This window comes from Paramisgurnus dabryanus, chromosome 10 (genome assembly GCF_030506205.2).
Source record: "Paramisgurnus dabryanus chromosome 10, PD_genome_1.1, whole genome shotgun sequence".
Taxonomy (NCBI): Eukaryota; Metazoa; Chordata; class Actinopteri; order Cypriniformes; family Cobitidae; genus Paramisgurnus; species Paramisgurnus dabryanus.
Genome location: NC_133346.1, coordinates 12,162,153 through 12,175,102, shown reverse-complemented (window position 1 = coordinate 12,175,102; position 12,950 = coordinate 12,162,153). Strand labels below are relative to the sequence as shown.

The 12,950-nt window shown below is 38.2% G+C and overlaps 1 long non-coding RNA gene across 1 annotated transcript; it reads right to left on the bottom strand.

Annotated features, from left to right (window-relative positions):
- Positions 1–565: 565 nt before the first annotated feature.
- On the bottom strand, positions 566–4,429 carry LOC135740332 (uncharacterized). Its single transcript, XR_010529176.1, has 2 exons — positions 3,645–4,429; positions 566–2,649 (listed from the first exon to the last, which is right to left on the bottom strand). It is a non-coding gene; the product is annotated as an uncharacterized lncRNA (long non-coding RNA).
- Positions 4,430–12,950: the final 8,521 nt, after the last annotated feature.

The following is a 12,950-nucleotide window of genomic DNA, read 5'->3' as shown; positions in this document are numbered from 1 at the left end:
AACATATCCCCCCTACTGGTGTCCTGAAGCAGTGCACACTAGACTTGCGTGTGTTTAGAAACCTGATGCACACTAAACTAAATCCTAAAAAGAGTCGTGTTGGTCACGTGCCAAGCAAGAACACCTGACCTGCACTTATAATGTCGAAACCTACACAAAAGAGTGCGTGGGGGGAGGTGTTATAAACTCGGAAAGAACACGTAAAGCCTTCTTTGAATATAAAAAACAGTTTGAACAAGACTGATTTGCATAATAACAAGCCATAAGGCAAAGCCTGTAACTGTAGAGGGTGTGACTGTCCTTAGGTCAGTTTCAAACTGTGAATCACGTCATTACGCATCATTAAGAAGGTGTGTTCAAACAAAGACTTGACAAAATGCATGTATTATACTATGCATACACATTTCTTATTAGTTTATTTAATTATTACCTCATTTAAATGTAAATGCAAGAATCCAAAATTTGAAACTATGATTATGCTAAAATACAAATATATTATTGTGGTGACCTTGTAACACAAAACTGTGAATTATAGCTCAAATAATAAAAATCAGAAGAGACAGAGTGACTTTCTTCATTCAACTTTATTGATTCATCTTTTTTAATAGAAAACACACACAAATACAGATCCACAGACGTACATAAATGACAGAGGGGGTTCCCTAAAGTACAGGATGTTCTGAACAGAAACGAGGAAATGACACGACTTATATGTGAAAGCCAAGCAGATCACTCTGTTTTTCACACACAAAGAAAAAGAAGGGGGAGCAACATCAAATGAAATAACAAGTTGAATGTAAAATAAACAATTTAACAGGTTACAGGAAACAACACACTTGAATCAGGATCGACAAAAATGCTGTCATAAAAGTGTGTGATGCAATAAGGTGTGTTTTCTGGATTCACAAGAAATTCAAGTGGACAAATTCAAGTGCCGGAAACACACACACAGACACGCGCGTGCTTTCATTCACACACACGCGCGCACGGACACATACGCCCTTTTAACGAGAAGGGAGGAATGTATGCCTTTGCAGAGCTGTAATAACGCATCCAAGGCTGTAGTAATAATAATAATAACACAACACGATATATTTTACAACGATTATAATATAAACATATTACATATAAAATACAATTCACTTATAACACCACGAGTATGAAAAAAATGAAAAGGACTATAGATGAAATTTGTCTGGGTGATAAAGCCCAAAATGTCAGACAGCCTACAGACTGTTGTCGCCGGACGAATGTAACAGCCAACACCAGTCTGATAAGCTATTTGACACACTGGGAGAGACGCGTGGAAATGCCTTATCCACACTACTAAACACACACAATAAAGAATTAACACACTTACCAATAACGAAATGAGTGGAGGGGCTGGGAGAGGGGCGTGGTCATCAATCGTAACAATCTAACGATATAAATCCCGCTAGAGTATTTTTTTTATTCTAGTTAATCTCGCGCAGTCTAGTCAGCACTGGTGTTTGAACCATCTACAGGCTTTCTATGTAGGAGGTACGATGGATTTTTAAACGCAGCCTCCCTCTCTCTCTCTCTTCTCTCATCCGCTACAGCAGCAGCGCGCAGTGCATTGAGTTCAACCGAGGGTTCATTTGAGGTAACGGCAAAGAAACTCCACACTGTTCGATTTTTTATACGCTCGCAGCTTCCAGACTCACATACCAGGGCAACGTTACAAAAAGGCACAAAAAAATAAACATTTCATAAAAAATGAAACGGAGTTAAAAGACGCAGAATGGGCGATGGCTGACACCTTTCGTGAATAATGATGCTAACCATGAAATGCATTGTGACGAGTTTTAAGATGGATACTTGCGTTGTAACTTACATAAAGCTATGCAAAAGAGTGAAGAAATTTAAAAATGACAGGCTGTCCGCAGTCAAACGATCACAGGCAGCGACGACGTCACCAGATCTCGCAGATGCGAGCGTCACGCAGCTTGACCGGAAGTTCTTCACGTGTAAAGAATATGAGCGACAAGGAGCTACGCGGGAAACGTGGCGGCCGCCCACGCGCATATGTGCAGGAACACACGCGCGTTTTAATCTGATTGAATGCGTTATTGCATCTGGTGGAGCAGCCCTGTAGTGAGTCATGTGGTTATACAAACGCTCTCTCTCTCTCTCTCTCTCTCTCTCTCTCTCTCTCTCTCTCTCTCTCTCTCTCTCTAAGACAAAAAGAAACTAACTCTACATTAAATATAGTAACAATAATTACAATATCTAAATATATGCCTATAATACACAAAGACTTTGTTGTGAAATACGGCCTGGCAGGAGAACGGTTCGGGCGCTGGTTTTAAAATAAAATTGATACACTCAGTCCCTTATGTCTACTTAAGGGTAACGCACTACACACACCACATCAGTCATGGTGCCACCCCTTCCAATGGGATCAAATGACTTGTGTAAGACGCAGAGCTGATAACATGAGCATCTTGGCGCAAACCGCCATCTAACCAAGCGCATTAAAAAGTAAAAATGTTAACTGATAGGCGAATCAGAAAAGAATGGGATCGAGAAAACAAAAAAAATATATAAGAATTGATCTTGACTGGAGTGGAATAGCAAATCAAACCATGATGATCCTCTCTTTCTGAAACCGGAGCCGGAGTCTTCATTCTGTAAATAAAAGAAAAGGAAAAAAGAAAAAATTGTCAATTATACATAAACATCAGTGCATCAACTAATGAGAAATATAATGTAATCAAATGTTAAGTAATCCCTCTTACTTTAAAAAATATATATTTGTGACACATGCTCTGGCATCATGTCTTTCTGCCAGTTAAACAACCCCACTGCCTTCCTCAAGTAACTACGAGAGGTTCAAGTTACAAGAAAAAGGAACATTGTTCCAGAAACATCCGTAATCTCTCATTGTGCAACTTCATCTCCCTCTCTTTTTGTCCCTCCTCCCCCACGTACACGCGAGTTGGAAAAGCGTTTGGCGGAGACGAACGATTCGCTGATTCTTCACACACGGGCAGATGTGAGATATAAAGGTGCAGCTCTTTGTTTCCACGCGCCCTTCTGAAGAATTGTCAGCGGTAAGATTCTAGAGTGCAGCCACAACCCCCCCCCCTTCCCTCCAACCACCTCCTCCCAGGGGCCCCTCCTGTCCCCGGCAACCCGCAATGGGTTCAACAGGGTTCGGCTGCCGAGGTGGGGGGGAGGTAAGTGTGACGCGGGGGAGTGTCCGGTTCACTCAAAGAGCTCCAACTGCTGAGTATGACTCAGCATCCCTCCTCGGCCAGACCCCGAACAGGCCCCCGTGAACATCGGCCGCGCGGTCCGTGCGAAGCCCCCACCTCACTGACGCTGGCGCTAAAACTGCTTTATTATAGTCTGCCACATGCAAACAATAACACGGAATCACACACTAGAATAAAACCAGTCTTGAAGCGATAATTAGGCGAAGGAGATAATTAGGACGTGGAACAAAAAGATGGGATGAGGGTAATAAATTAAAGGGGCGAGGGAGATGAATATACAAAAAAATACAAAAGTATAGTATATAAACGGAGTAAATTTAAAGGCAGGAGGGAAGGAATTACTGTATATGACTGAAAGGCAGACAGATAGATGATGTAAAGGGTGTGTTGAGATGGAGCACTTACGGTTAGGGTGGCCGCTCCCGCCCGGTGCTGTAATTCTGCCCTCTGGGCCTCAAGGTACTCCTGAAAGGCTTCTGTAGAGAGGCGCCAAACAGGGGAAGAGCTCTGTGTGACAGAAAAGAAAGGGGGGGCAGAGAAAGAGAGAGAAAGAAAGGGAGGGAGGGAGAAAGAGAGAGAGGTCACATAAATTTCACTTACCAACTCAAAAGGTCAGTGAGTTTCCTTTACCCCGTGTTAGCACTGCCTCTCCTCGCCGCTCTCACCGAGCAAGCGCACGAGAGAGAGACAGAGGCTGAGCTCTGTTAAGGAGTTTATCCCAAAAGACCAAAACTAAAATAAAAGACAAACAATATAAAAGTACAGCTTGTTCTGAGACATTTCCTAAGCACTTAAAAATGATGGAGGGTGAAAAAAATGCAGAGATCACGAAAAGAGAAAAGCTTGTCCTGAAGGCATGCTCGCACAGAGCCATCCACACTCCCCTGTAACGTCCCTCAGCCAGGCTGAAGGAAGAAATGAATGATTTCTCAGAACTCTCACATTTATCACCGGCGGTTCCTGTAAGAACTGGTTTCAACCAATTAATGGAGGAAGTGACTCGATGCCGTGTCATTACTGGTCGAGAGAGAGTGAAAACTCCGCCCACTTGAGGTGAGGAGGAGGGACCATTTAAGAGACAGCCCATATTAGGAAACCCTTTTATGAGATTTAGCCACTAGCTACCCCCCCCACTGACACACACGCACACACACACAATCACATGGCAAGGAAAAGAAGAGATTGCCCTGTCATTGCAAATGCCCCTCCCAAGCAAGTCAAGCAAATTAATAAAATAACTTTTACATTTAAAGTTAGGTTCTTTGTGAAGTGCCATAAACATCTGCTGTATGTGGCCTGACACATTTGAACCTTTGTTTTATCACTTTACGCAAAGTCATGCCTTTGAGTGATCGTCCGATAACAGTTTCTTTGAACCTTTATTTGTGCATTTCACAGACAAGCGGGCAAACAATTCCCTCTACCCCCTCAAGTTTCTAAAAGTGCAACTTTAGGGATAAACAATAGATGAGCTCATTTTGCTAAATCATTAACCAAACGCATTATCACATCCACCCGTGGTGTGGGTTACCTGAATGTAAAAAGAGTCTAAACAACAAAACAAAAAGATGCAGACTCATAGTGGATCGTAACTACGGTAGGATCCACCAGCAAAAGTAACACCCACACACCTCATTGAAGAACATACCAGAATCCAACCACCTGTAAACAAAGAGAAGCTAACATTAGCACATTTGAAGCTTAATCTCAAAATCTCAACGTTTGGTTGGTTTTTGTCATTGGGAATTTGGAGTAACAGGTACTGCGAAAAACCCTTTTCTAAGAACAAAGAGTCAGATCAAAAACTTGTGTCTTTGTGTTTGAGAAATGGCGGGCTCGGATCGAGCCCTTACGATGAGCCATGGTGAGTCAGTGCCTGTGCGAGTCAGACCTTAACCTCCTACCAACCATCAGAAGCATGCTACTAAAACATGAGACCATTTCTAAACCAGATCCATAAAACAAGGATTTTCACCTCAGTTCTGGAACATTCTGGGCCAGGGATTTTTTTCTTGGAAAACTTTCTGGACTAAATGATATATATTCACTGTTAGCACTCCATGATCTGCTCATACAGATCATTTTAAAACGAACAAATGTGTTTTGATATGTCTTGGAAAATGCTGTATTTTGTTCACGGTGGAAGCTATGCGATTTGTTCAATGAGGGGCAAAATAAGTGAGTACTTGAAATATTTCCAAAAATATCTGGCATGGTCTTAGAGAAAAAGCACAATCTTTCATGCTGGGAAAGTATTATTTCAGCAGAACAGATAACTCTAAAAGCGTAAATCATAATAAAATCAGAACAAAAACAGCATAAAGTCAGACTCAAAACAAATCCTTGCATTTATTCGAGAGGTAAGGTAAATCCATTTAAGAGTTGTTTGAACATGTAACAAACGTTGCGAAGAGAAGGAATGTGTTTGTAAGTTTTCATTTTTTCTAGTGTGTGCTTAATTTTAAAATAAAAAAGGAAACTAAAATGTAAAAACTAATAAATATTACAAAACGACAAACACACGTAAATGTAATAAATTACATAAAAATGACCATTTAATAAATTATATTTTCATATCATATCAACATGTGCATAAATTTGCACCACAGTGATTTTCCTACCCTGCATCTATAAGCAAAATGTAAAATATTTGGTGTGGCTGCAACTGTGTGTAAATTTATGAAAAGAAAAAAAAATATGATAATATAAAAGTTATTTTTTTAGAAACTAAAATGTGTGTTAATAAATCTAACAGTTTTACAAACTGTAAAACCAAGTTTGATTTACTTTCATTTACTGTAACATAATTCCCCCACATGACCTCTGAGCTACCCAAATAAAATCATTCAACATGCATACAAGTACATGTGTCGTATAATTATGTGATGATGTGTGTGATAATAAATATTTAAAGGAGGAAATGTTGCATGTTATTAAATAAACAATTAAGTGAAAACTTACTACTGTCTCAATAAATCAATAAAATATATTATTTGTGCTATAATAATTATATTGTACAGGAAAGCATTATTTATATATAATTATATAGATGTTACAGCACTAAATACTATTAGCGTGGATGTTTGTGGTGTACAGAGTGTTTAAAATCAAGTAGCATTTATTTCAAATAATATAATCTCACATTGACAAAAATTAAATTCATACATTTTAATATAAAAAAAGTCAACACTTAAAATCCCACTGCAATATATTTAAGAGTACCAATTCACAAGGACAGTAACACCTACAAATGAGCAGTCACAACATTGGCAAATTAAATGTGCGAGAGGTCAAACTTCCCACAATTCCTGTATAGCTAACATCTAGGGTGCGTGCAGCTAGCTAACAATGTTAAGAGTTTGCATTATTATTGATTAGTGGTGATTAGTCACATTTAAGTGGTGGTGGACAGCATGACGTGAATATACGTTACATCCATCACTCACAGGTAACAGTACAGGTCCTTTCATTAGATTCCTGCTATCGGAGTGCTTACTTCACCCTTCAGTGTGTGTCAGGAAACAACAAAAGATGATTCAAACTCATGCAGGGAAGGATGATGATGATCCATGCCGGTCATCACTAATGTTAAATGCTGGTCAAGATCATGATGCCATGGGTCACGTCTCCTCCTGGCCTGTTTGACCACATACGCTTCTGACTCAGCGAGCGCTATGTCTATGCTAACATCAACAAAAGCCGGTGGAAGAAACAGCAAAAAGAAGCTCTCCGGGAAAGGACGGATGACAGGCTGACATTATACTGTATTAAAAATGATGCAGGAGATTGTATGATTAGAAAAACAAGGTACACCCAAAACAATACTTTATTGGCTGCAATTAATTCAAAACACATTTATGTGTTTTCTTAACATTAAACTAAATTGCAAACGTACCACTCCTAAGTGAAAACAACACAATCGTTGTGTAAACTCAATAAATTTGGTGAAATCAAACCCCAACAGGTATTAGCAAGCTAACCCTACAATATTAGCATTAGCAAAGTTTGCTAATTTTGAGATGCAAAATTAAGCTGTTTTTAAATAAGGTAGCATACTGGACAATCTTCATTTTAGCATAATCTTAATATAAAATATAAAGGAAGACCTAATTTCTGACATAATTCCAATGCAAAAATCCTGGGAGCAGGAAATAATAAAAAAATGCTTATTTAATCATGCTTTTATTTTATTTTAGAAATATAATTTGGTGGCATATAAATAAATGAAATATAAAAACTAAGAATAAATCAACAACTGCGTTGTATTGTCTCATTTAAAACATGTAAACTGAGTAAGCAGCAAAAATCCCATTTATGAAAGTAGGTTACACGAATCGGTTTAATAAAATGAGGTCTTGTTTCACCATTAACCGAATTACCTGTCAACGCTTGTGTTTTACAAACTGCAATCTCTGGAAAGGTGACTAAACCTTATGCAGAATAAAAAAATATAAAAATCACGCTAGCATAACCAAGGGATCGGCATACAGGAAGCTTCTGTTTCTCCCAACACAAAACATGGTGACTTAGAGGTAAACCGGTTCCAACTTCCTTTTTGCTTTTTGTCCCTCTATAAAACAGTTAATAATTTGCAGTCACCATCTTACAAGATTCTAATGAGCTATCATTTCCTGTAGCAGTTACGATTTCTGTCTCTTATTTTTTTTTCTTCTGTGCTATTCATTTCCTTGAGACTGAATTCCATAAGCCTTGAGTCACATGTGACCCCTGACCCCAGGTCCCATCTAAAGCCGCCAGACGTTGTTTCTCTCTATGTTGTGCACATGCATAGCAGCACACTTCTGATGTCACCCCCTGTTCAGACAGAAAAAATTCCAACTTGGAAGGCAAAAACAATTGCGAGATTGCTGCGGATTTGAATTAAGGTAGAGATGTGAATCACACGCAGTTTGAACACTGGGAATATTTGATATTTGATTGCAGCCTGGTTTTCAAAGCAGGGTCACGGATAAAAAAAAATATAAATTCGGCAGATGCTGTAATATATAGCATTTTTTATCACTACTGTATATCAGTATTTGTGTTCCCTGAGAATCAAACACACAAACTTGTACGCTGTTACCGCAATTGAGCTACAGCTAAATTTACAATTTTATGCATTTGGCAGATGCTTTTATCCAAGGCAACTTGCCTTTAATCTATACATGGTTTTTAAAACAGTATGTGTGTTACCTGGGAATCATACCCATGACACTTTCATGAATAACAAAATGCTCAATGCACAAAGCCACATGATATAATGTGACCCTTAAACACAAAACCAGTCAAAAGGGTCTTTTTTTAAGAATTAAGCTAAATATGCTTATGGTATCGGAGGGTACAAAAATAAAGTCCTTAGCAACACATATTATTAATGATAAATGCATTTTTTAAATATATTTATGGTAGGAAATTTACAAAATATCTTCACTTAATACTATCCTTATGATTTTTGGCATAAAACAATCAAAAATCTTGACCCATTGTTGGCTATTGCTACAAATATACCTATGCTAGTTAAGAAGTAAGGTTTTGTGGTTTTAATAATACATTTATAAAAGAGTTAAATAATTACCGGTGATAACAATAGCCGTCTTTAAATAAAGAGTGTAAAACCACATATAAGCGGACATTAAATAGATATTTAAAGCTTCACACATTACACACACAAATGCACAAATATATACTCTAATGATAGAAAAGGCCTTGATCAGCCCTGCTCATCTCATTCTTGTTTTACTGCACACTGAGCACTTTTCTGTTTAGTATAGGGCAATTAAATAGTTACGCCCTAATCACTTACAGCGGTTATTTTAACTCAAGTGAGTACAAATAAAGGTAACCGTCTGTGGAGGAATTGCTAACTACACCGCAGCGCACCTCTAGTCTGTGTCCTAGTGTCAAAATTCGCTCTAGTTTATATGAGGATCTTATCCAATGACCTCATGAGCAAACCATGAGAACTCATCCTGAATGGAGATCCCCGAACTCCGGGTATTACTCACACACACACACACACACACACACACACACACACACACACACACAGACAGAGACACGCACACACACACACTTTACACTTACGTGCTCACACTCACTGCTGCATATGTACCAGCTGTGCCAGTCCAACATTTAAACAGTGAGAAAATTAAACAAAGGATAGTTAAACAGGAAGGCAGAAATGGGTGAGATCACTCCTATTACGGAAAGACTTATCAGCACGAGACTTGGAGACAGGGAATTGTGATCTCTGCCCCTTTGGGTTTCCATGTTGGCTCAAAGGGAGAAAAACCTAACTAATTATAGCAGACTTCCCAGCTGCACACGTCGCAGACTAGATAAAAGATAAAACATTGAGGTGTTCACTTATGCGCCCTCCTATTCAAATCCTTACACATTCTCAGGTTGTAAAAAGAAAAGGCCCGGAAAACAGGAACAGATGTCCCGGCCTGCATTTCAAAATCTGTGTACATACAGTGCAGCTATACATTTTTATCAGTATGTGTGTTTATTTCTGGGAAACCCACAACCTTTGTGCTGGTAATGCAATGCTAGTAAGAAAAACAATCAACAACTTCCTAATAATCATCTATTAAGAGCGTTAGTGATAAAAAAAATGAATGGCGTAAACAACGATTTTTGGGTGCTCATGCGACAAGCTTAGGCACGAGAGGCATCCTAAAAGCATTGATTTCATGGGAACACACATCACATCCCTCACTATGGGTGGACAGCGTATACTGACTCACTGGAGGACCAAGCATGCCCAGGATGACTGTGTGGGCAAGGCCAGGCAGGGCTGCTTTTGGCTGGGATATAGCGTTAAGAAAGAAAGCTGGGTATCTGGTTGAAAGGGACAGCCGTTTAATGCCCTTAACCATCAAAGGGTGACACTTTCAACACGACCCCTAGATGCGCTGACTTGTGAATCCGCAATATGGCCATAACCTACACCGGAGTAGGTTTATATAACTATAAACACAGTTGAAGATATTTTAATATCAGCCACAGCGAGGCAAGAGGCCACAAATGTCTTATTTAAGCCTTCTGACCAATGAATAACCCACAAGCTGACTGATCATCATCAAAATAGATTTTCTGATAGGGGCAAGCGTGCAAACAAATAAACAGGATATTTAAACGTCAAAGCCACACATAGGCATCCAATATTGACGCATTTGCGGCCACGCGGCCGATGTAGCAAACTTCAAAAGCGAGATATATTTCTGCACAAACTACCTTGTATTTGAAAAGACATTGATGATTAATAACAAGAAGAGTTTTAATGCCGGAAATGCTCACACGCAGTGCATATATCAAAACAAGAATAAAGATAAGCCTTCTTGCATCATTCATAATTTAGACAATAAAAAAACATGCAAAGTGCTTGTAAAATGCCAATTTTTTAGCTGTCAATATAAATTTTACTAGCTCACACATAAACTAACTAATACAGACAAGTTATGCACGACTAATACTTTCACACACCTACAAAGTTGTAAACCGCACAGGAACGGTGTAGTGTGTACAGTCATACAGTGAAGCAGTTTAAGGTGAGTTATTCGGCGAACTGCAGGTCTGCGGGTAAACCGTGCTTACCTTTAGCAGGATGCTGTTTAACCAACTAACCTGACCCGAAATGACATTAATACCCAACAGACACGCAGCAATGAAAGCTGATATCATGCAAGATTTCGTACTATAAACAGTTCATTTTAAATTGTGCAGAGGTGTAGTTTACATTACATTTATACATTATAATTCATTCTCATATATTTGGGAAGCAATGCCAATTGTTTTTTATTTTTTATTGATTTAACGCAAATGATCAAAAAGTCACACATAAAGTAATCATTCAATTTAACTAGCAATGCAACACGCACTTTCACATGAATGACTATTCCATGACCTTTCCAATTGCTAGTAAATATTAATTAGTATAAAAAAAAACTTTCACTATTGACTCATTCAAACCAATCGGGGAGACTGTTTGATAGATTTATTGATAACAAATGAACTGCTTATTTATCACTTATGAGTTGCCTTCAAGTTTAAAATACACAAGAGTCACAGCAAGTCACATTCATTACAGAAATAAATGATTTAAAGTTTTTAGGTAAAAAATAAACTAGATGAACCCTAGAAATAAGATGAAACTGTTTTTAATGTAAAAAGCTTAACAAAAAAAACAACATTCCTGTCACACCAACATCATCATGCAACTTAGTCTATTAATTACAAAACTTAGCTAATAGGAAAAATTAACATACAGATTTACACGTCAAGAGCATCTTGACCTTCCCCTTGATATACAAAATGGAGTGGATTGAGTTGTATTCTGTTGTCTCTCTATTCAGGTGACAATGTAATGTGAACTCCAGCTTGTATTGTTAAAAAACATGCAAATCTCATCATTTCTCTCTACACTTGTGTGGGGTTACGTGCCAAACTTATTTCTCATAAGTTCTGTGTAAAAACTTATCATGGTCACACAAGAGCCAAAAATCCCCCTTTTGACCAAATTCCTTGCAATGGGACCCTGTTCAGTTTAAACACGTCTACCTGCAACAGGCCGGTAATACAGGCCCGTGACTCAGATACGTGGCTGGCTGGGTCTGTGATGACTCGCACTGTTAAACAAGCAGCACGTCAAGAGACCTTGAGCAAGTCATGGAAATCGTGAGAACAGATAAAGCATTCACCTCATTTCAAATGAAACAAGTCATTGATCGATCCTACTATTTTTTTCTCTCTGTTGAGAACTGTAATGGGTCAAAGAAGACAATTAAAGACCTTTGCCCGATATTTAAACGGACTGTTCACCAAAAATTTTAATTGGATGTTCATTTACTGAACCGTATGTTGCTCTACACCTGTATCATTTCATTTCTTTCATAGAGCACAAAAGGACTGTTTAGCAGAATGTTAACACTGTTATTATTCGTATAATGAATGTTGTGAATGTTAACAGGCGACAGTCAAACCCCTGAGAGGAATCCATTTACATAATTGTTTGTGTGAGAACTTCACGTTTGCAAATATTCAAGTGATGAAATGACCTCAGGCGGTACATTTAGAATATATCGGATACAGACACATTTATGCACTTAAAAAAATATGCTGTTATTTTCAAGCCAGCGTTGGGTCAAAAAGGGATGAATCCAACCCTTTGGGTTATAATTTAACGCTTGATTGGTTTCAACCGATTGTTGGGTCGAATATAAAACATTTTTAGGCCAAGTTAACCCAATGACTGGGTTTGTCCCTTTTTGTCCCAACGCTGGGTTTAGTGTGGTGTTTAATTTGTCATTTTTTGGCAACCCCGAATTCTTATTTACTTAAGTGAATGTGCACATAATGTCTAAAAACTTTAATTGCAACCTACAGGATTTTGATTTGTAAAACTGAAAAACTTTACGACACGGTTTTGTTTAATATTTGTGAATGAATTATCTAACATTAACCAATAATAAGAATGATATGTTTACAGTATTTATTAATGTTTGTTAATGTAGTTAGCAATACAACCAGACATAACATGAATTGGTTGTTCGTGTTAATTCATTGTGCATTAAAGGAATATTCCACTTTCGTAAAAAAAAATCCAGATAATTTACTCACCCCCATGTCATCCAAATTTTGATGTCTTTCTTTGTTCAGTCGAGAATAAATTACGTTTTTTGAGGAAAACATTACAGGATTTTTCTTAAT